The 24,698-nt window shown below is 34.4% G+C and overlaps 1 protein-coding gene across 3 annotated transcripts in view; it reads right to left on the bottom strand.

Moving 5' to 3' along the window:
- Positions 1 to 24,698, bottom strand: part of LOC127064088 (odorant receptor 82a-like) — a 56,097-nt gene that overhangs the window by 14,431 nt on the left and 16,968 nt on the right. The window contains exons 3-5 of one of the 3 annotated variants that reach the window (XR_007781585.1): positions 4,638 to 4,843; positions 3,793 to 3,896; positions 3,416 to 3,695 (exon numbers count right to left, since the gene is read on the bottom strand). The gene's annotated coding sequence lies outside the window, so the exon portion shown is untranslated. Of the gene's footprint in view, positions 1 to 3,415; positions 3,897 to 4,637; positions 4,844 to 24,698 lie in introns of those variants that run through there. The other 2 variants (XR_007781584.1, XR_007781583.1) reach the window with 2 other exon arrangements.

The following is a 24,698-nucleotide window of genomic DNA, read 5'->3' as shown; positions in this document are numbered from 1 at the left end:
ATAACAATCCAAACGTTTCTTCCTAATCTCTCCCATATATTTTCAAAGGATACAAATAATTTGTAGGATATATAAAAATCGTTTTATAAATCATAGTATAAATGTATCTAATATATCTACTCGTTATAATAGTCTCTTTCTCTCCCCACTCCTTCACTCTCTCTCTCTCTCTCTCTCTTTTTAACGTTCCGTTATTGTTAATTTAAAGTATATCGAGAAGAAAAAATCGAGTGGACTCTTAAATCACGCGATATCTGGATCTCGATCGAGTTCATTATATTGCGTGGGTGTTTTGAAGAAGATAGCGAACAACAAGGAAAGATATAGAAAGAGAGAAACATAGATATACACACAGACACACAATGTTATACAAAGTGGAAATATATATCGTCGTGTTTGGACTCCCGAGAGATTTGTCTTACATTCGGCCAGCGGAAAAACGCTAAAGCGGAGGCGGCACAACGTTTTAGCGTGCGCGTTTGAACCGTCCACGGACGGTTAGCCGACGCGGAACGGTATTCGAATGCATTTGGATAATTTAGTTGGAGAACGAATGGAGCCCTAACAATAGGTTTTCAAGTCCGCTTATCGTGTTAGATCGGACAAGCCGAACCTCTCTCGCGTGGCACGCCATGCTACGGTTTTATAAGCTTTGCTCTGTACACCCTGGAGAAAGTACTCGATTATATCGAGCAGAGATCAACTATGACCTCAAACGGCAGCCTCGCGCGTCGTGAAATCGTATCGATCGAACAAAAAGGAGAAAAAGGAAAGAAGCTTCGCGAAGAAAAGAAGCTCGGCCACCAAAACGATGTTTCGATTTAAAAGGACTCTTCGATTTTTCTCCATTATTATTAAAATATATTAGAAAACGTCGATGTTTCGTTTCATTCTTTGTTTTCAGAATGATATCTATAAAATTGAAAAGAAAAACAATTCGTTCGAATAAGGCGATTGTAACGATCGTATTTATTTATTTCCGACGAATTGTTTCAAGTATTCTATATCGAAAAGAAATCTATATCGATATAAATTAATATACGTGTATGTCTATATGTATATCGAAGATATATATCGATCCATTCGATTTACTCTCGTGCTCGGACGTATTCTATCGTGCGTTTTATTGGAAAGGGGCAAGGCCGATCGGTTCGAAGACCAGCTTGCCGCACGATTTCATTATCGATCGTGACATTTTGCTTCCTCCTCTCGATCCACTTCTCTTCGTAGCGTATATAACAGATAGCTAGCGACGTTCCTTCGGTAAAAGTCTCGATACTCGAAGTAGAAGAAACAGAAGAAGAAGAAAAAACATAAGAAGAAGAAGAAGAAGAAGAAGAGAACTCGAAGACATAAAGCACCGAGCTACATATCTCGACTCTTAGACACGAGAAGGGAGCGTTCGTAAATCGGCAATAACGATTCGCCGATTAGACGTCCGACAAAAAAGGGACACTATCGATCCACCCTCTCTCGATCGTTTATAAAACATTAACGATCTCACGATGGATTCCTCGAGCGAAAGTCTCCTCGTCGTGATCTCGACTCGATCGACGAACACCGCCTTGGAATTCTGGAAGCGTGCCGACTCCCTCCAGCACTTAAATCACACAATTGTTCCGCTTGAATGCTTTCCAGGTTCTTTGAAATTGCTGTCTGATGGTTATCGATCGTGCTGTGTCATAATATGCCGCGGAAACCGCTTTCGGCTTTTTTAATATCAAGAGGAGACACCCTTTTATCGATTTAACATTTTAATATAAATGTATAGAAATATATATATATATATACATGTACAGTAGGATATATATATATATATGTATATATGTTTATGTTAAATGTATCACCTCTCAATTTAAAAAGATCTAATACTAGAATCCACCGACGTTTTATTATTTATTTATAGACAGGGATATTGTCTCGAATAGAATAAGAGAAATCGATCGATAGTTACTATCTAGTATGATTTTGTAGTGAATAGATAAGAAAACAGATTTCTTCCTAACGAGTTTTAAAAAGATAGAAAGATATACGTACATACACGTATATCCTGTATCTATTTGATACACCTTCTCTTGAAGGGGAATAAATAAAATTAAAAAAGAGAAAAATTAGAAAAAGAAAAGGAAACAAGAAAACCATGAAAAATGTCAAACGACGGTGGCAATCATCGAAAGCAGAAAAATCGACAAAGGACAAGTCGCACACGCTTGAACCCGATTTACAAGTCGGAATTGTAGGTTAGCTTTATATCGTAGTCTTGAAATGATTGCTTTCGAACGATAGAAACGAAGGCGCGTGCCGTGTTTCTCGAAGACCATAGGTTTCATGTTGTATTTTATTCAATACCGAAACCATTCGATCCGATCGAATCGATTCGAAATGATTTCTACCGCGACGATTCCGAGGATAGCCTCCAGTCGTAGATAATATTCCTTTATGCGATCGATCGTTGCTTATTGTCGTGATTCCGATTCGATATGATCTCGAAACGAGGAAGGAGAAAGAAAGAAAGAGAGATAAGATTTGTAGATATGCATAAAAGGAAATCTTATAAATCAGAAATAATCATTTTCCGTGGGAATTATAGCACTTATATTTTCATTTCACTTGAATTTCATACTAATGAAAATATAATTTCAACGTATCCACGTATGTATTTGTTATTTATGAGATGTATTATATTTCTTATTTATGAGAATGATACGTGTTATTTTAAAATTCTTTTTTTTTTTCTTTCTTTCTTTCTTTCTTTCTTTCTTTTTGTTCATATGACCCTAATTGTACAGCATCCGGAAAAATTTTTATGTCTGGATAAACAAGCACGAAGGAAGGGATGAAATCGGCGCTAACTCAGCAAAACGCGAACGTAATCTTCCTTCCCACGATTACTCAGAATAAAAATTTCTTTTGAATCGAAGTCACGCGAACGAGTGACGCGGTACAGACTGGAATGGACCAAGACATGCGCGGGTTTTACGTCTCTTCTTCGTCTCGAAGACACGAATCTCGGACGATAATGCGAAGAACGAGTTTAAGTCGAAGTCGATAGAAAATCTCTAATGCTTCGTACTATTATTCTTATTCTTATTATTACTGTTATTGCAATTAAAACGAATTTATAGAAGAATGTATTTGATTTTCTTTTCCAATTCTATAAAATATTATGCAATTTAAATTGATCCATATAAAGAATAACAATACATATTGTTCATTCCATTTCAAATTTACGTAGACGAATTGGTTTTTAAATTCATAATTATTTATATATCAATAATTAATATTTATCTTGATATCAATCTTAATTCTTATTTAAAATATAATATCCAATATATATATATATATATATCATATAATATAATTATATAATACATATTATATTATACTATATTACGTTATATTATATATACACATACAAAAATAATTAATCTCTTCTTTTTTCTCAAACATCACTTAACCCTTACTTAAAACATAATATCGTTCATATCCTTATTTAAAATATAATATTAACTATCTAGTTATATTAAAACGAACGAAACCGAAGGACAATCGATTTTCTACGTTGTAATCTTCGTTTATCCGTGCTTCCAGGCGATCCTTTTATAGATTCGACGTCCGTAATCGAATTAAACGGAAGACCGTGACGATCTCGATCGATGCGAGCAAGAGAACACTTTACCAAAGGCTTCTTCTTTCTTTAAGGATACGAGAGGAGAAGGAATGAAGAGGAGAATGAAAAGGAGGAAGGGAAAGGACGAGAGCGTATATCGGGTGCGCACATCCAGCCATTACCTTCTATTACGTTGCATTACGTTTCATTACGCGCTCGAAGGAACATCGGGAGGCGTTCGCAAGATCCAAAGGAGGAAACAGGTAATGAGAGGATCACCGGCATCCTGCCGATAATAATTGCTTTCATTGTGGATACATTGATATGAGAGATGGAGTCTATCTACCGGGTGAGATGATCGTAGGGTACGCGATAAATGCTCTTATAGATTATAATATAGATATGTTATTTTCTTCTTTTTCTCCTTTCCAACGATTTTTATATTAATTTTCTTAAATATACAACGTGACCGTTCATTTTTCCACGTGATCAATGAATATATATATATATATATATATATATATATATATATATTATAGGTAGGAACGTAGAATTTATTTTCTTTTTTAATAACAATATCTATATTGTTTAGATTGTCAAATATGTTACGAATTGTCTACTTTGATATTAGATATTTATTAATTTATGTTAATAAATGTTATTAATAATTCGTCAAAGAAATATGAAGAACCTTGGAGAAGTCGATAGGAAAAATATTGTCCTTCATTCGCGCCTCTATTGTTTCACTTCTTTTCGAATGTAAGACAATACTTTATCTACCAATCTATATCGAAATAAGAAGCTTGGACTCTTCAATGAATACATATATAATAGATATACGTACATATACACAGACATAGACATATGAAAACGATCCGTCGAGAACCTATATAATATATATATATATAAGTACATGTATACATATGTACATATATATATATATATATAAAGTTTTTATGAACGTTCGACGTTATGTTATACGTTTGTGTAAATGTGAGTAAAAGAGTTCTTTTTTTTAATCGCCTACCTTAGCATTGCGAACAGAAATTTTTCCAAGAAATTATATATGTCAGTAGGCCAACTCTTCTTCCGAGAATTTATATAGGTCAGTACTGTCTGTCGTCCTTTCTTCTTTTTTTCCTTCTTCTTTTTCTCGTTCTTTTTCTTCTCCTTTTTTTTTTCTTCTTGTTCTTCTTTTAGAAAAATCAGTCGTACATTTTCGACGATTCCAAACTACAAACAAATTAATATTATTAATTATATATATTTATTTTTATTATTGATTATATAATTACATATATAAATTTTATTCATATAAAAAATATATATATATAAAATACAATTATATATAAAAATTTTGTTCGTATAAAAAATATATATATATATAAAAAAAATTTATTATATATAAATGATATAATTACATTTATATATAAAAATTGTAAAAAAAGAAATATCAATGATGCTTCCGAACCTTAATGACAAAGTACGAATTTTATAAATTGAATAAAATGACAATTAGGACACAACAAATATTTATAATTTAATGGAAATAATTTATTTCTAACTGTTAGTAGGTCTACATCTATCGCTTGTTCTTAGGTCTAATATATCTAAAGATATACTGACATTGAGATCAATAGTAAACATGTAAATACGCGCAATAAGCTCGCTTTCGAAGAAAGTTTTTCTTCGATAACGTAATCAAAATAATCATTTGTTTGGGTTCTCTTTAGCCTTGAACCGAACTCGAACGTTCGGCTTTCGGTCTCATTCGAACGAAGTACTTGGTAAGATAAACATCTCCGTTAGTAGATCTCCGTCTCCGCGAATTTCTTCCTTTATAATTTTCTACGATAATTAGATATACGAATTAGACATACGAATTAGATATACGATAATAGTTATATAATTTCTCATCGTTTATATTAAGCGCATATTTCATTTAATAAGTTCGATATATATATATATATATACGTATACGAGTTTAAAAATATTTCTAGATACACATACATACATATATACATACATTGGTAGGAATATACGTATCAATACTCCGTATAGATAATACTTATACAATTTTTCAGATTATAATTTATACTCGACAAATATCTGCGTAGCTCAGCACAACATGGATACAACGATCGTCGCATCGTATGTTCTTTTTTTCTTTTTGCTTTATTTTAATATTCTTTCTACGTAATATAGAACATACAAATAGATGTATTTATCGTAAAAGTTTTAATCAAATTCATAACGCATTTAAGAGTATTAACGTTAACGAATCGTATACGATATTAGAGATATTTGTAGATATATTCGTAGGGATATACGTATCAATACTCCGTACAGATAATACTTATACAATTTTTCAGATTATAATTTATATTCGACAAATATCTGCGTAGCTCAGCACAACATGGATACAACGATCGTCGCATTGTGTTCTTTTTTTTCTTTTTGCTTTATTTTAATATTCTTTCTACGTTAATATTAACGAATGGTATACGAGTTTAGAAATATCGTATATATAGTATATACGTATCAATATTTTATATAGATAATACTTATAAAATTTGAAGAATTATAATTTATATTCGATAAATATTTGCGTAGCTCAGCATACACGGATACAACGATCATCGTATTATGATGTGTATTTTTTTTTTTTTCATCTTAGTTTATATTCTTTGTACGTAATATATAATATACAAATAGATTTATCTATCGTAAAAGTTTTCATTATATTCATAACGTGTTAAGGTCATTAATGTTAACTAATTGTTTATATGTTATGATATTGATTATCGTTCTAAGAAGTTAGTTTCTTGGTAAGTACGAGAATGTAAACAAAAATTATTAGAACGTGTGAGTCACTCGGTGAAGAGGGGAGGATGACCTTCTCAGTGTAATACGATATCTGTTCGCGATAACACGCTTAGCTTTCTCATAGAGATAGTAAGAAATATTACTCGCATAATTATATATGATATATGAAATATATCTACGTATATTTTATATTGCGTATTTAATTAAACGATTAAATAATATAATCAAATTTGATCAGAGCTTTATACCGTTCTATTATATCGAGAGATTGGAACGTGAAAGAGGATATGTAAACTACAACAAGATCTAACGCTTAACCTTGATTTCATGTCGACACTCTCTTTCGTCTTATTTCAACGTTCTACTTGAAAGTATAAACATCTCTCTAAGAGAAGCGTAAGAACTCGTTTCTTTATAGAAATTTTCTATATATTCTTGATTAAGATTTTTACTATTACGAGTGACCATAATCGTTCGTCACGAAACATTCTTTATGTATTATATTACCGATTACTATAATCCTTCGCTATGATCGATATACATTTATATATATATATATATATATATATATATATATATATATATATAAGACTACGATAATATAGTATATATCACACACACATATATATATATAGATTATTATACTACTATGATAGTATAATATATATTAGATATATATATATATATATCGTATTAGATATAGATAATAAATCGTTGTAGCAAATTTTCATTGGAAACTTTTTTAGTCGATATAACAAATTTTCGTTCACGGTCTATCGTTTGTCCTTTTATTTTTATTTTTAATTTTTTTTTAATAAAAATTCTTTCTCTTTCGAAAAACATCGTTAAAGAAACTTTCCATGATGTAAGAAGAAATATGAAGAGACCGTAAACAGCCAGTACAAGAGTGTATACTTTTGACACAAAGTCCCGTTCGAAGTGACGACGTTTTGTACGCCGTAAATCCACCGTAACTAGAAGATTTAATTTACAAATGGAAATCTCCATGAACAACAACCTACACATCGTGCTATTTCTTAATCGATATTACTTGGAACGAAATGATATTTCGCAGATTGTTAACGCAAATAAGTATCACTACGTTGACCTATTCTTTTATATATGTATATAAAATTGGATCAAATTTTGTAAAAAGATTCGTTTGGTATTTTTATCTTCTATTTTTCGATCGAACGATTTTCTAACAACGATCTAACAACGAAATATTTTCATGATAATAAATGTAATGAATTTAGAATCGATCGTAGACGATACAAATAAACCAACGTAGTTTTTGTTTAATTTAGAAAATATGAATTATTCGTAAAGGGATTTGAATGGAGAAATGCAATTTTATATTACATATCTATTAAGGATTACAACGTGGTAACATTTTTCGCGATTGGGATCACATAAGACACTCCCTTTTTGGTCGTGCCTAAAAATGATCCTGTCACGGTCTATAAGCGCGAGAACAATGACCGAGACTTGATTTATTATCGCAGAGAAATTAGCATTTTCGTCAAGGTAATAGGACAAGGTAGGCGAAGAAAGAAGAAAGGAGAAAGAAAATCGTCGATATAAGAAATGGTTTACAGTTTTTTTTTTTTTTTCGATCAAAATCTTGCTTTAAAAGTTTACGTATATTATTCAAATAATTTTTCTCTCGTTATAAGATACGTAATTAAATAGAATCAAATATCTTCTCTCGTAGATTAATTTATTATCACAAACGAATTAGCATTTTCATCAAATAGAGCAAAATGAATGAAGAAGAAGAAGAAGAGAAAGAAGATCGTCCTTTTAAGAAGTAATTTATAATTTTTTTCGATCGAAATCTTACTTTTAAAAGTTTACATATTGATAGATAAGAAATTTACGATGATTTTATCTAAAAAAAATGAATATTTCCTTATAAAACGTTTAGATACTTAGGTAAATTAAAATGTCTTCTCTCGTAGATTGATTTATTATCACAGAAAAATTAGCATTTTCATTAAAGTAATAAAACAAAGTGAATGAAGAAGAAGAAGAAGAAGAAGAAGAAGAAAAAGAAGATCGTCGCGTTCTAAGAAATAAGTTAGAATTTTTCGATCAAAATCATGCTTCAAAAGTTTATATATTCATAGATAACAAATTTACGGTGATTCTATCGTCATAAAATACGTATTTAGGTAGAATAAAATATCTTTGGAGAAATTAATCTTCAGAGAAATTAGCGTTTTCATTGAAATTATAGGAAAAGGTAGACGAAGAAAAAAGAACGAGAGAGAGAGAGAGAGAGAGAAGATCGTCGATCTAAGAAATAATTTAGAATCATTTTCGATGATAAATCGTGCTTCGAATGTAGAACATATTTTTATTATATAACAAATTTACGACGGTGCCATTTAGAAAATTAATCTCTCATCACAAAATACGTACTTTAGCAGAATAAAATATCTTTTCTCGTAGCTTGATTTATTATCACAGAGAAATTAGTATTTTCGTCAAAATAATAGGATAAGATGAACGAAAAAAGAAGAAGAAGAGGTAAGAAATGTTTCGATTAAAATCGTTCTTCAAAAGTTTACGTATTCACATCTAACAAATTTACGATGAATCTATCTAAAAAAAATTAAACTTTCGTCATAAAATATGTACTTAGATTAGTATTAAAATATCTTTTCTCGCAGATGAATTTATTATCACAGAGAAATCAAGTAGTATTTTCAAGAAATAAATAGGGAAGAGAGAAGACGTAGACGTTCCAAAAAATAATTTCAAGTATTACATATTTCGATGATAAATCATTATAGAAATGTAGAAAGTATTTTCATTGATAACAAATTTACGATGATGCTATTTAGAAAATTAGCCTTTCGTCAATGAAATACGTGGAATAAAATGTCTTTCCTTGTGGAAGGTAACGCAAGATAGTAAGTAGATATGTAAGAGAAAAGAGAGGAACGAAATTGCTTGGGCAACGGTAGTTAAGTACGAAAAAAGGAAGAATGCAGGGAGTTAAGCGTTCCGGCAAAGCGATTACGCGACTTTCTACGAAAGGCGATAGAGCCTTGCCTTTCTTGTCGGACACTCGGCTCGGATTATTCGAAGCGACTCGTATCCGTCACTCTGAACGCCCACGCGAGGCCAACTCACTCACTCAGAAATATTCACATCTGGGATATATGTTTATATGTATGTGTATATATTTATATATGTATGTATGTATGTATATATGTATCGACGAGTCGAGAGAATCGATCGTTCGATCGACCGGTAAATATCGTTAGGAGGGTAAAAGGGAATTCTCTCTCTCTCTCTCTCTCTCTCTTTCTTTCTCTTTCTCGCACGCTCTGTCTCTGTCTCTCTTTCTCTCTTTCTCTCTTTACTGACCGAGCAAAAGACAATGCTAGGCGTGGTCCAAAGAACGAAGAGGAGAGCACCGCTTCTCTCGTCCCCGAGTCTGGCCTACCTTCGAATCTGTCGGTCGATGAGTCAGAAATTACGGTCTCTCGACTTCCGATCGTGCGTTGCCCCGACGACGTCCTCGGAACGACCTCTTCTTCTTCTTCTTCTTCTTCTTCTTCTTCTTCTTCTTCTTCTTCTTTTTACTTTTTCTTTTTTTTAACCATCTACTCTTCTCGTATACCTCACCTTTACGTTATCAATTATTACGTTTCTTATTTCTCGTGATAGATAAAAAAAAAGTATCGTTTCATTAATAAAAAAGAATTTTAATAATATATCGTAATATGTTATTTCGTTACTTCGTTCATACGTTATATCTATTACGAAAAGGTTAAGGCCATAGAATTTAATCAGATCAGAATATTAGAATTTGTAAGCAGCTTTCTTCTTCTAATAATCTTTCTTTGTTTCGATCGCTTATATAGCGTGAACGATGGATAAGAAACATGTCCGTGTATTGTTTTAAGAAAGTAATAATATTCTCATTATTCTATACTCTCTCTCTCTCTCTTTCTCTCTCTATATCTGAAAATATAGTTCGATATCTGAATATTCATTATCGTTAGCTTAATTATACTTCATTGCGAACGATCTATACAGGATGTTTCTAAAATGATGTCACGAGCCATTTCTACAAACGCCTCAATAACAGTTTCAATATCTTTATATATTCATTATGATTATCAATTTTTTTTTTTAATTCATTCAATATAGCTAATTAATTTCGATGACATCATTCACGAAACATCACATATAATTAAACGTTCTTTAGAATGATTTCTTTTTTACTTATACATATATATCCACATAAATACACCCACTTGTTGAAGAAATTTCAGGTAATCGGTAATGAAAGAGACAAATCGACGAAAGTTAGGATTTGGAGTTCATTAATCCGAGACTTTGAAAGGGAGAGCTGTGAAAGTTTTTTTCATTATAGCGAATGAAGTGCGAACGTTTGAAATTACTTAATGAGTATTAATGTGTACATGTATTTGTCTATATATATGTATGTGTGTGTGTGTGTGTGTGATACGTAAGATTGATTTGCTTCTATCGAGTTAGCAGCATCTTAGTTTCCGAATTACTCTCTCTCTCTCTTTCTCTCTCTTTATCTATATTTCTATTTCTTTCTCTTTCTTTCTATCGAGGGAATGAACATTCTCGAGGCTTTTTGCAAGTACGCAACGCACCGGAAACTCGAGCACTTAGAAATAGCGGCCGAGGAAACGCACTTTTTCGTTCGGTTCGTAGAATACGTAAGAGCGCCGATTAGAGGCATAGGATCGTTTCTTGCGAATTTTGTTCAACTCTAAGATCGTTTCTTTTGTCTTTTTCTCGTTCCTATAGATAATAAAAAAAAATGCAAAAGAAAAAAAATAGAGAGAGAGAGAGAGAGAAAGAAAAGAAAAAGAAGAAAGAAAAGAAAAAAGGAAGGAGAAAAGTAGAAAGACGGAAGGAAATGCGGAGTTCGAAATTTTTTTTCTTTCTTTCTTTCTTTTCTTTTTTTTTTTTTGTAACAATTTTCTGCGAGAAAACGAATACCGTAGAAAGTCGAATAAAAATCGCATTAATTCTTACGTCAAAGTAGTAAATTTTAAGTACGTGGATATACATACCATACATATAAATATACTTCGAAACTGTATGTACATACATACATGTCGTACGTATCAGTGGTTTTCAAATTTCTTACGATCAATGATCGATGGTGTTTTATATCTTTTCTTTCTTTCTTTCTTTCTTTCTTTCTTTCTTCTTTCCTTTCTTTCTTCAATAAATTGTACCTCGTATCTATCGATAAAATTTACGAAATCTTTCCTTTTTACGTTCTTTTCCTTTTTTAAATCGCATCGCAAATAAATTATCAATTCATTTTAATATTTTTAATATCCTTATATACATTGAAAAAAAAATTACATATCGATTGCATTAGAAATGAATAAACGATATATATACATATATATATATATATATAATATAATATGATTTTAAAAAAAGAAAAAAGAAAAGAAAAGAAAGAAAGAAAGAAAGAAAGAAAGGGAACAAAAAGAGATAAAAACAAAGTAGATCTTTGAGAGGAGAAAAAAATTTGATAACCACTGATGGTGTATGTGGTACGTGCGTGCGTTTCGCGCGCGTAATTCAATAGCCCGATACTTTCTCGTACAAAGGCAACATTGAAATTACGAGCCATAAATGAAAAACGTCTACGAGGCATCTCGTTATGCGTTCTCTCCCTTCTCGATATATATACGTATACATACAACATACATACATATATATATATATGCTAGCTAGTATACGAACTCGTAGCTCGTTCGAACAAAGCTTGTCGTGCTAGTAAACGTTCGCTCGCTTGGCGATGGCCTCGCAATCTCTACATAATTAACCGCCATAATAAGCAGCGTAATTATATCATAATTGCTTTCTCTTGAAGGCATATGGGACGCAACTTACGAGCATCTTTACGATGCCATCTTCTTTTTCACCATCATCTTCCTCGTCATCGTCATTCTTACGATACTTTTGCCCTTACTATCTTATATATGTGTGTGTGTGTTTTGTGTATTTGTGTTTTGTATATATATGTGTGTGTATATGTGAACGAAAGTATATCATTGTTTTCCACGAACGAAGTCATGAGCAACAGAGAGAAAGCGAGTTTCAAAATCGAAGAAGGCAACGTCCTATGAGAAAGCGACGGAAGTAAATACATACATACATAGATATACACACATATACATATACATACGCGTAACGTGGACTCAGCTTTTCCCTCTACACGATATTTAAACTTAACTTGCCAACCAAGAAACAAGAGCCAAGTAATTTTTTTATCATTTCCCTTGGGAACAACCGACATTTAGATATATATCGTTTGGAACAAATGAAATAGCTGTACATCGAAAGTATTATTCGAAACTAACTAAAACATAGTAAGTGAACGTTGCGATGAGAATAATTTGTTAAAAGTCGATAAATATATATAATAAAATTTCAATGGATACTTTGAAGGAATTCGAAATTGACTTTGAATTCGCAAGTATGACGAATGAGCAAATGTCTATGAAAAGTATAGATGGGTACTTTACTTACTCAATAACTTACTTAGTTACTTACTTACTTACTTACTTACTCACGTGTTTTCTCCTTAAGGAGTTAAGTCTAATTTTGAATAATAATGCATAAATGAGTTTGATGGGAACTTGATTAAAGGAAGTAAGTACTTATCTACCTCGTGAGTACCGCGTAGGAACTATCAATTTTCCTAAAGTACTACTTCAATCGAATGAAATAATACATTACTTAGGTATAGAATTCATTCTCGGATTCTTGAATACACAAATGAATTTGATCTCATCCCTAATTAGTATTAATTTTCAATCGTTCCTTTTTTTTTTTTTTATTCTTCTCTTTCTAATTTCTCTTATTATCGATCGAGAAGAAAGAAAATGATCACGTTTCAAGATAGAAATAGAGAAAGAGCAAAAGAGAGAGAGAGAGAGAGAGAGAGAGAGAATATTGAACGAGTTCGTGAAATGATATGCCCTATCGTGCACAGCGAATCATAAATATTATGTGTACGTGTAGGTCGTTATCGATGCACCAAGAGTAGCAACGCGTTATCTTGACTCTCACCTCGAGACGTGGTCGAGCAGCTGATACTCGAGTAGATAGGCGAGTCCGATGCTTAGATAAATGGATTATAACACGGAGAACCGCGAAAAGACGACGCTGACTCGTTTCACGAGCAAACAGATAATATTTAATGCGTCGAACAAGTATCATCCAATTGGAAATTTCTTTTTCTCCTAAAATAATCTATATCTCTGTATCTAGAAAACTAAGTGGAAATTACTTGGAAAAATTACAAATTGTTCTTATCGTTTTACCTTATCGTTAACATATCTATGATACGTTCGTTGCGATAAATCGAGACATATGTTACAAAACTTTGAAGAAATTGCTCGACTATATGTATATATAAAAATCAGATTAATCATATTTTGCAGACTTATTTACACACACACACACACACACACACACATATACACGTGTTATTTTTCATTTATATATAGAACATATCGATATCAAAAACAAATAGATATTAAAACCTCTTAACATAGATAATCACATATCTCCTATACATATTCATACCCACAAACACACACACGTGTATATATATATTTATACATGCATATAAAAGCATGCTTCATCTAATAAATAAGATTATTCAGATATTCGATATTAACTATGAGCAAAGGCTAGAAAAACTTCGAGACACCGGAAGGACGATCGTCGAGTAAAGAAGAAGAAAATCCAAACATCGTCGTCGTCGTCGTCGTCGTCGTCGTCGTCGTTCTCGTCGTCGTCGTTGGAGGATGATAATCGTGCGTTCAGTAAATTCCACGGAGCGGCGGAGAAGATTTACGGTGGACACGACGATGCCAAAAGGCGACGTAGTAAGGGCTATCTTTTTGTTGGAATCGCGGTGACGCCCACGCATTCATAGCGCCTCGAATTATTGCTTGGCGAAGAACCAAATACGTTGACTCTCGGATACTTCCTCGAACGTCGTTCTCGACGGGTAAACGTGTCTCTTTCTTTCTTTCTTTCTTTCTTTCTTTCATTTTCTCTCTCTCCCTCTCTTTCTCTCTCTTTCTCTCTCCTTCTTATATTGAGCACGCGTGCGAGTAAGTAAAACTACGAGAAAAGGTGAGAGAAGAGAGAAGGTTGCCGGCCATGAATACACGTTCGTGTTTTGCGATTCACACGCGTGTAGGTGGTGTCGGCCTGTTTCTTGGATATCTCTTGTTATCTTCTCGTCTTTTTTTATCTCTTTCTCTTTCTCTCTCTCTCTCTCTCTCTCTTTCTCTCTCTTTCTCTTGCTCCTTCTGTCTGTTTTTCTTTCTCTTTCTCTTTCTCTTTCTCTTTCTCTTTCTCTTTTTCTTTGCTCTTACGCGCGCACGCGAGTCCCCATGATAAAGCTGGTTACGACGCGCGAAACGCCACTTTTACCCCGTACATTCGTTTCGGTTCGAAGCTTTCAAGCTTTTTCTCTCGGAGATGTTCAACGGGAATTAAATCCGATCGTGTATCCGATCAAAATCGTTGAATACGTTAACACGGCTAAAATTGTTCGTTCTTTTTTTCCTTTTTCCTTTCTCTTTCTTCTTTTTTAATTTTTTTTTTTTTCTTTCTTTTCAGATTCGGAACGACCTAACAAGGAAGAAGTCATCGTATCTTTCTTCCTCTTTATCTTTACTCTATTCAGAGATTTTTCTCTCTTTATCTTTAACCGAACAAATACGACGTTATCTCGTTTAAGTATCTTCGTTAATTAGTCAACCGGTCGTACCAGCCGTCAACGATATCAAAGTTGACTTATGGTTTTTGTAAAAAATCATGATTCTCGAGGAATAACGCATGTATACATACGTGTATATACACACGCATGTACATTTATATATATGTATTGTTCAAGCGGAAGGACGATTTGAGCCGAGGTCGCAAAGTGAAAGGATTTTAGATCTTTTAACAAAAAAAAAGAAAAGAAAAAAGAAAAAAAAATATTAGGATAATCCGAAAAGAAGAATCGATAAGAAAGTAAGGAAGTGTGTAAAAGTAAATAAGTAAGTGACTAACTAGTTACTTTTACATCGACCGTAATTAAAAATGTATCTACGTGAGATTCTACGATTTACGGCGCCAACTTGCGAAAAGGGAGGAAAAAGATCGACACGGGATACTCGATACTGTTTACGAAACTCTATCCACTTTGGCCGGTGTGCACACGCGTGTATGGACGCATGCGAGGAGGACGCGCGTGTCTCATCTTCGAATGAGAGAAAGAGAGAGGGAGAGAGAAAGAGAGGGAGAGAGAAAGAGAGAGAGAGAGAGGACTGCCTGGCGGGTCGTGCATCAATGTATAAAATGACACGACAGCTGGGAAGTGCGTTGGTCCAACATACCATCCTCCTTTCTCTCTCTCTCTCTTCCTCTCTCTCTTCTCTCTCTTTCTCTCTCTTACTCACACACGTTTCATATCGATGGTCAGCTAATTATTAGCCTTCGAATCCGATGTAAATTTCTTTTAAATATCGAACGCGCTAGGATTCTCGAAAAGATTTTAAAGAAATCGTGCTGGATATATTCAGATATATCTACATACGTATATGTATATATACGTACGTATATTTCTATTTATATATATAATATATAAGTATATAAAAAAAAATTATATATATATATATATGCACATGTATGTGTTTGTACGGGCCGGGCCAAGCAATGTACCCAGATGCCTATCGACATTCCATCCACCCACGATCGGTGAGGAGAGGACCGACGTGGAAGCGGAGACGATCACGAAGAGTCTCGCGCTCGGCTGCTCCTCGAAGCGGTGATTCAGGATTCAGATTACTTAGCATAATGATCGCTGGAGACGACCGTGGGCCATCGAGATCATCCGACAGCCGGTGCCTCGATTAAAGGAGATTATATGCTAATAAATCCCTTCGTCCAGCCATCGCTTTACATCTCCCTATCTCTCTTTCTCTTTCTTTCTCTCTCTCTCTCTCTCTCTCTCTCTTTTTTCTTTTTTTCTTTCTTTATTTCTCTCTCTTTTTCTATGTCTATCTATCTATCTATCTGTCTATCTATCCATCTCTTTTCTTCTCTCTCTTCGCTCTCTTTTCTGCCGCCATTAAGTCAGCTGATTAGTTACGAACCGTCGTCCCCGTTCGCTTTCCAATCGACTTGCGGAACGTGCTGCACTCCCAATTGCTTAATCGACGATTCTCTCGAAAAAGCAGCCGTACATCGTACCTCTGACATTGACTTTGTCCATTTAAATGCTGACCTTACGTTGATATTTCATTAATAATACGAAAAATGTATGTGTTAGATTCTGCAGGGAATTTTATCGTCGCGATTAATTAAAAAGATCGATAATTCAACTAAATCCGACGATGGATAAAGAAAAGAGCGAGTAATGATCAAAGAGCGTTTAAAATTTTAATAGAAAAGAGAATGACTATGTTAATATATTCTACGTTAGTGATACTTTACCAATGGTACATATATTTCGTAAATCCAATATGATATACGTGTGTATATGTATATATATATATATATATATATATATATATAGTTATCAACTTTCACGTACGAGATCTAACCAAATTCTAATCTTACATTACGTATTAAATATTTGACATTACACGTATTACAAATGCTTTTCTGTAAAACTAATAATATTGATTTAGGAGGCCTCATTTTTCCTCTTAACAAAGAGAATAATAATAAAACGATATCGTTGCTTTTACACTAGTAAAATATTGCAAATTATATGAGAGAAGAGAAGAACGTTTTATTGGAACGTATAGTCTGACCTCTCTCTCTCTCTCTCTCTATATATATATATATATATATATATATATATATATATATATATATATATCTGGACCGGACACGCCGAGTCCGATGATAACGATACAACGAGAAGGATGACGACGTTGCGTCGACGTAATGACGATTTCTACTCGTTTGACAGACTTACTGGCAAATATAAATTCTCTTGTTCGCGGTTAAGGCGGTCCATTCTCGTTCCTTTCTACCGTGCAAATAAGCCAGACTTGTCGTATCCTCTCTCTCTCTCTCTCTCTCTCTCTTTCTCTTCCTTTTCCTTTTCCTTTATTTCTCCTTAACTCCCTCGCGCGACATCGTTCACGGTGAGAAGGAAAAAATGTTAGGAAGACGAGGAAAAAGAGATTGGCTCTTAATTAGACCAACTAAGATACTCGTGGGAGAGCTAACGAGCGCGTTAAGTTTGATTTACGCGAGAGACCTCTCGTGTACCCTCGTTAACCACCCCTCTCTTTCTTTCTCTTTCTCTCTTTCTCTTTCTCTTTCTCTTTCTCTTTCTCTTTCTCTTTCTCTTTCTCTTTCTCTCTTTATCATCTTGTCTCGTCAGGCGTCCTTCTTTATTACTTTATCCGCTATATTTCTTAATACGAGCGCACTTTAAATCCAACGGAAGATAAAAATCTTCGTTCTACCGTTATGCGAATCATCGCTTGTAAATTCAACAATATTATTAATAACATTTTACATAGGCCGACACTTTCCGCTGGATACTCAAACAAATTTTACATCTTCGAATCGACAGTTTGATCATTCGATTACATTTTAATCCTTACGATTACTGACACTTTCAATACAAGAACAAGGAACAAATTTTATCATTAGGATCATTAATTAGAATTATGCTTATAATATTTATTATGAATAAAATAATTATAATCATTATCATTAATCATATTTTTAGTAACGCGATGAGACAAACGATCAGTTGAAGAGATTTTCACGAAACCAATCGAACTGTACCTTCGCATAGCTCGACAATTTTTCTAATTAATATATTGTTATCCCGTGTGCTAAGTCTCATAGAAGAAAAAGAAAGAGAAAAACACACATACACAGAGATAGAGAAAGAGAGAAAGAGAGAGAGAGAGAGAGAGAGTCCTTCGACGAGTTGAACGAAGGCCGGCCACTTCGCTTATAAAGTTTCACGCGGAACGCACGCTACGACGAGATGCAAAGTGATACTCCTCTTGGAGGGCTGAGCAAAGATCGGAGATCGGAGGAGACGCGTCCTCCTCTACGATAGAAGGTCGAAGGGCGGTGCTAGTGTGGGTGAAACGAGCCGTATACGCTATGCTCGGTATAGAGGAAAAAAGAAAGAAAAAACGAGTGAGAAAGAGACAGAAAGAAAGACAGAAAGAAAGACAGAGGGAGAGAGAGAGAGAGAAAGATGACGCTTTTTCCGCGGTGTATTGCGTTGCGTCGCGGTGTCGTGTTGCCGTATCTGCCAATTACGAAGCCGTTCTTGCGGTCGGTTTCGCCGCGATGAAAAGAACGGACACTTTGGACGCGTTCTGACACGAGACGACCATCGAGGGACACTCGCCTTTCGTCTTTCCTCACTTCTTTATTTTTCTTTTCTTCTTGCGATACGATCAAGGTCATTCTATCGAGATTCTTCTAGTAGAAGAGAATGTCCTTATTCCATTACCACCACCACCATCATTACTATTACTATTACTACTACTACTACTCCTTCTTCTTCGTTAAACGAAACGATCGCTGATCTTATCCGATTAATAATTTTTTGAAGCTTGTTCTCCTTTCTTTCTTTCTTTCTTTCCTCTTTTGTAAATTGTATCGACATCTCGATTTTCTTTTTGAACGCAGAGATAAACTTGTTAATTGTTTCTAACAATACGTTATTATACTCGTTATCCAGAAAGATATATCGTTGAAACGTGTTATCCCAGTTCGTTAAAATTTCGTCGAATCATATTTTCATTCCTTTCTCGTTTCTTCCTCCTTTGACTTTTCTTTCCTTGACTCAGAAAAAAAAATAGAGAAAGAGAGAGAGAGAGAAAGAGAGAGAGAGAGTGGTAGAAGAAAGGAAATAAAAAAAAAAGCAAAAAAATCTTTGCAGCTTGTTGCGGAATCGTTGAAATCCTCTTATTATCGGACTTATCCTGGAAATATCTTCGACTTTGAACGCTTCGCTTTATTCTCTTTCGGTATTTCGATGTTTCCAGAGCAACAGAAGACCACGGGGATTCGCATAAACGATCGTGCGTGTGCGTTTATGGGCCGCCAAATTAATGCGCCGAGCGAGCACGCGCGAAATGCCGCGAAACTATCTTCCATTCGGGATAATTAGTCGGGCGCCAAAGCGACCGCGGCAAGAACTCGACGAGAATACGCTCGTGGATCGTTGGAATGCGCTTGCTACGAGTATGTTAGATCCAACTCGTTATAAACTTTGATGTTTCTCGATGCTGATCGAATTCGACGAATTTTAGTCTTATCATTACTTTCTTCTTCCCGCTTATTAATCCCTCGCACGGATTAATTTCAAATGCAATCTCAATCTCTATGTCGAGTGCCACTCGACATGGTTCCATCCCTTTCGTAGTATATTTATATGTATATTTCGGAGTACACATATATACTGCATCAAATTTATTTAGAACATCAAAATAGACTTGAACTTTTGCGCAATCGTATTCTTTACTTTTTTTCTATTTTCTTTGCGTTTCGTTTCGTTTCATTCGCTTAGTAAGAACTCTTTTGCGTTTTAGTATTTTCTCTCTCTCTCTCTTTTTGTTGTTGTTGTTGTTTCTTTTTTTGTTTTGTTTTACTAGAAAGAATATACAGTCGAGCAAGAGAATTTATAGGAACCACAAATCGTAATCGATTTTGCTTTTATCACGCAACTTTATCATGGCGATAAAAACTGTGAAGAAATTTTAATGAGATATTACAACGAAAAATAATCGACATAGAGATGTTTCTTTCTCTTCTTTATTTCCTCCTTTCTTTCTCTTTTTATTCCGTTCATCAAAGCTTGCAATTGCAGATCGTAGAAAATACAATCTCGATTCCAAGGTCGAGATCAATCTTATCGACAAATACGACGAATCATAGAAACTGATGTTTGCATCGTGGGATATCGATGCATTTTTGAAGGATTTCGAAAGGAGACTTTGGTAATAGCAAATATTTGTCGGTGGAATAAAATATTTTACCTTCTTTTTCTTTTCCTTAAAGGAAATGACGTTTGAGACCATTTTAGGTCTCGTCGTCGCTTCGTAAACAGCCGCGGAAACTCGAGGCCGCGGCCTCATACTCTTTCGGTCATTAGCTCGGCCGTATCTTTACCACGGCAGTACTCTCTTATATACTATTTGCATCCGACGTATGTAAGTCTCGACGGAATGCATACACGCACGCTGTGCCCGCTACAGAATGCAGCCGGCGCAAGTGCATACTTTGAGGCGCCCGCCCTAATCATCCCCAGTCCTAACACTCCGACGACCTTACTCTTTCTCTCTCTCTCACACACACACACATACACACACTGTCTGTCTGTCTCTCTCTGTCTCTGTTTCTCTGTCTCTCTAACTCTTTCGCTCACAACTCCAAGTATATCGCACTATCTCGTGAAACGAGAGTTCCTCTTTATTGGAGTACCACTTTATCGGTAACGAGGTACGATTCGTTTAACAAATGGGAAAGAAAACAAAACAAAAATTCGATAGGTAAAATGGCTATAGTAAATATAGAGCGAGAAACATTTAAGACGAACGAGAACATGATGGCTCAGTTTATCTATCTTTCTTCGAGTAAGACTCGAAAGATTTTTCATTCTTTAAAAGTTACTTCGAACTCCGTCTTCTCATGATACGATGTTCGAACAGGAAATATCAAGCAGAGCTTTAGTTTCGAATTGATCTTATTAGAACGAAAATTGTCTGTTTCATTTCATTCCTTCGGAGTTTCCGTATTGTAGAGAGTTTCATTGAGGAAAAGATAATTAATTATTTATTAGTAAATATTATTTTAATTGGTTGTTACTTTTCTTGTTATTTATATTGTAAATGAAATTATTTCCTTCGAATTTGTTTTTATTATTATTATAACAACTTTTATATATATATATATATATATATATATATATGCACACAACATCGGAAGGTGTATCAGAAATATTTGAAATTGATATTTCATTTAATTTCGCTTAATACGTATCTACAAATTGGCATATCCGTTTATGTATACGATAAAATGAACTTGGTAATTTATTAGCCAAGTATTCTCGATAATAGAAACGACGCTAATGATACTAACGACCAAAATAAGTCACATAAAATAGTCGAGAAAACGATACAGTACGAAGAAACGAACGTACTTACATACGTAAGTACTTACTTAGTTACCTACGTACTTAAGTTAAGAAAGAAAGTAAAAAGTGATCGATAAATTAATCGATCGGTGGTAGGTAGTAGTACCAACGTGGAAAGGATATCGCCTGAGGCGTCGATAACGATCCTAAGCTAAGAACGAAAGGCACGATCATAGATCATTTGGACGTTTGGCCCGTGAGTTTAACGCACTCTCAGTTTGGCCCTTTCATAACTCCGTGAACTTTGGAGAGCGAACGTTACCCGGTGACTAATCGGTCCCGTATACTGTTTAAAGCTAAGCTAAATGTAGCGTGAAGCGTAATGTCTCGGTTATGCAACTGGCTCTGAGATAATGAAATAGAAACGGCATAGTTCGAAGCTCAAATACCATTTTTGTTCTTCATTATTATTATTTTTTTTTATTATTATTCTTTTCTCCTCTTTTTTTTTCTTGTAAGCTGGACCAATGCCAAAAATGCTCTCTCTTTCTCTGTCTCTTTCTTTCTTCTATTAAAGAATTCGTCGTCGTTGACAAAATTTAAAGGAAATAATTTTCGATCAGAGATATACCTCGCCACAGTATATATGTATTCACGTAGATATACATATACATACATACATGCGAGTGCAAATATAATAAGGACTCGCGAGGCTCGTCGAGAGATTCTCTTCATGTCGGAATCACGAGCACCTCTTGGGATGCCATGAGATTACGTCGACGCACTCGACCGTAGTAAGGGTAAAAGAATTATATATGCGTGCATCATCGTCTTCTCTCGACATTCCAAGGACGGTAAATCGTCTCGAGTGTAACGCTATTAGCTTCTCTTTCATTCAATTAACGTGAGATATTTAAATGAGAACACTTGGGATTTAAATTATTCTTTCATTCTATATCTACGTACACTTATGCACGGTCATTGAATAATTGACGATTTTCTTAGCCATTGAACCAACCATTTGATTATCTAAATTCGTCCCATAAGAAATATTTCTAAATAAAAATAATATTCTATACTGGTAACTTTACAAAAAAACAAAAAATCAATTTATCCTATAATAATAATAATAATAATAATAATAATAATAATAATAATAATAATAGCAATAATAATGTGATCATTGAAATGTCTCTTGCGAGTCGTATAATATATACTTTATCGGTATCATAAATAAAGACACGAAATAATACAACGCATCGAGGACACTCGTCCTCCTCGTCGTTGTCGTTGTTCCATCGAATAGGTAGATCGCTGAGCGACAATAAGGAAACGAGATGAAGATAATAAGAGAAAGGATGACAACGCGAGGCGTACGATGATTCAAGATGCACAACGCGTTCTGTTAAAGACGACGACGAGCCTCACCCGACGTGGGCGTACCAAGAACAAACATATATATATATATACGTACATATATACAAACTTACATACATACGTATATACGTATGTACGACGTAGTACGTACGTACGTACGTACGACTACGTACTTACAAAACGAAGGCCATGAAAAAGAAAAAGAGAGAGAGAGAGATCGGTCGCCATAACGGCCGATCGATAAAGAACACCGATGTCAGCATTGTTACGTTTCCAAACAAACGCGTTGACGTCACGGAACGTCGGTACCGTTAACCACGACACGAATCAAACTGCACTTATGTTCGACTCAGGAAAAAGAAGAGAAGTGGAGAAGGGGAGAGGTAAGAGAGCTACGCGAACGAGAAAAAGGTGGGAAGGACTCGAATGCTCGACCCCGATTACGAATTCTCTGTGTTCAGTCAATCGGTCCTCGTATTCCTTTTTATATCTTTTTTTTTTTTCTTTTTCTTTTTCTCTCGCTCTTACGATATCACAACTATCGGGTTTATATATATATATTTTCGTTTTCTTTTAATTCTGTTTTGTTTAAGAATGATTATTACGAGATCTTGGTATCGATATTCTAATAGGCTCGGATTATAGATCATAGATATTTTTTGTTTTTTACTGTCTTTATTGATACGGAGCTTGATAAGATCTTGAAATTGTTTTGTTGAATCTTTTTTCGTTTAAGAATGATTAGCACGCGATATGAGTGTCGGTATTTTATAGATTTCTAAAGGGATAGATTATTATAGATCGTAGAAAATTTTTACTATATTTCTCTCTTTCTTGTTTTTACTATCTAGAGAACGTTCTTCTTTAAATCTCTTGTATTTAACAACGATAACTAAGTAAATCTCAACATCGATATTCCAATATTTCAAATAGACTCATATAGATCGTAAGAAATCTTAAGAATCTTTAAAAATCCTTTACAAGAACTAATTTCGACAAGTGTTGTTTTCAAATGGAATCATATTTAAGGATTAAGAAAATCTCTTTTTATCCTACTATTATCGTGATTATCTTCGAAATATTTTCTCTGTAAATTCACTTTGATCTCTGTGTTATATCAATTACGTAAAAAAAGAAAGAGAGACAGAGAAAGAGAGAAAAAGGAGTGAAGAAAGAAAAAGAAAAAGTCTCATGCAGCGATGGAAAAGGGGAAGGATTCGTTCGATCGGTGACTCGCATACAAAGTTGCGACAAGGACGCGACGATAGGTCGATAAACGAAGGGTATAATTCAGGATAAGAGCGTGGACATGCAGGGAACGTGACTATCCAAGGCACGTGCAAGGAAGTTGTAATATGGCGGGGGAAGCTCGCTGACGCATAATATTCTGAAATTATACGTGCCTCGAGGGCTCGGTCAGTGAGGCGAGGCTGGTCCAGGCTATCCGCTTGGGACCGGACGTAGCACGCGAGAGTAGAAGGAGAGAATGAGAAAGAAAAAGGAAGATAAAGATAAAGAAAAAGAGAGAGAAAGAGACGACTCGAGTTTCTTCGGTGTGGGTGAGCGAGAGAGCAACGGTATTTACTCGGCGTATCTCCATCAAATTCCTTGATTATTTTATTTATAGAATGGCCGTAAAGTAGCGGAATTTCTGCGAGCTCGCGACGCTTCTTCGATATCAATAAATTTGTGTTAATAGATACCTTTCCTTCCTTTCTCTTTTCT

This window comes from Vespula vulgaris, chromosome 5, assembly GCF_905475345.1.
Source record: "Vespula vulgaris chromosome 5, iyVesVulg1.1, whole genome shotgun sequence".
NCBI classification, from domain to species: Eukaryota; Metazoa; Arthropoda; class Insecta; order Hymenoptera; family Vespidae; genus Vespula; species Vespula vulgaris.
Note: the sequence above shows the minus strand (reverse complement) of the source record. Positions and strands in the feature narration are given on the sequence as shown.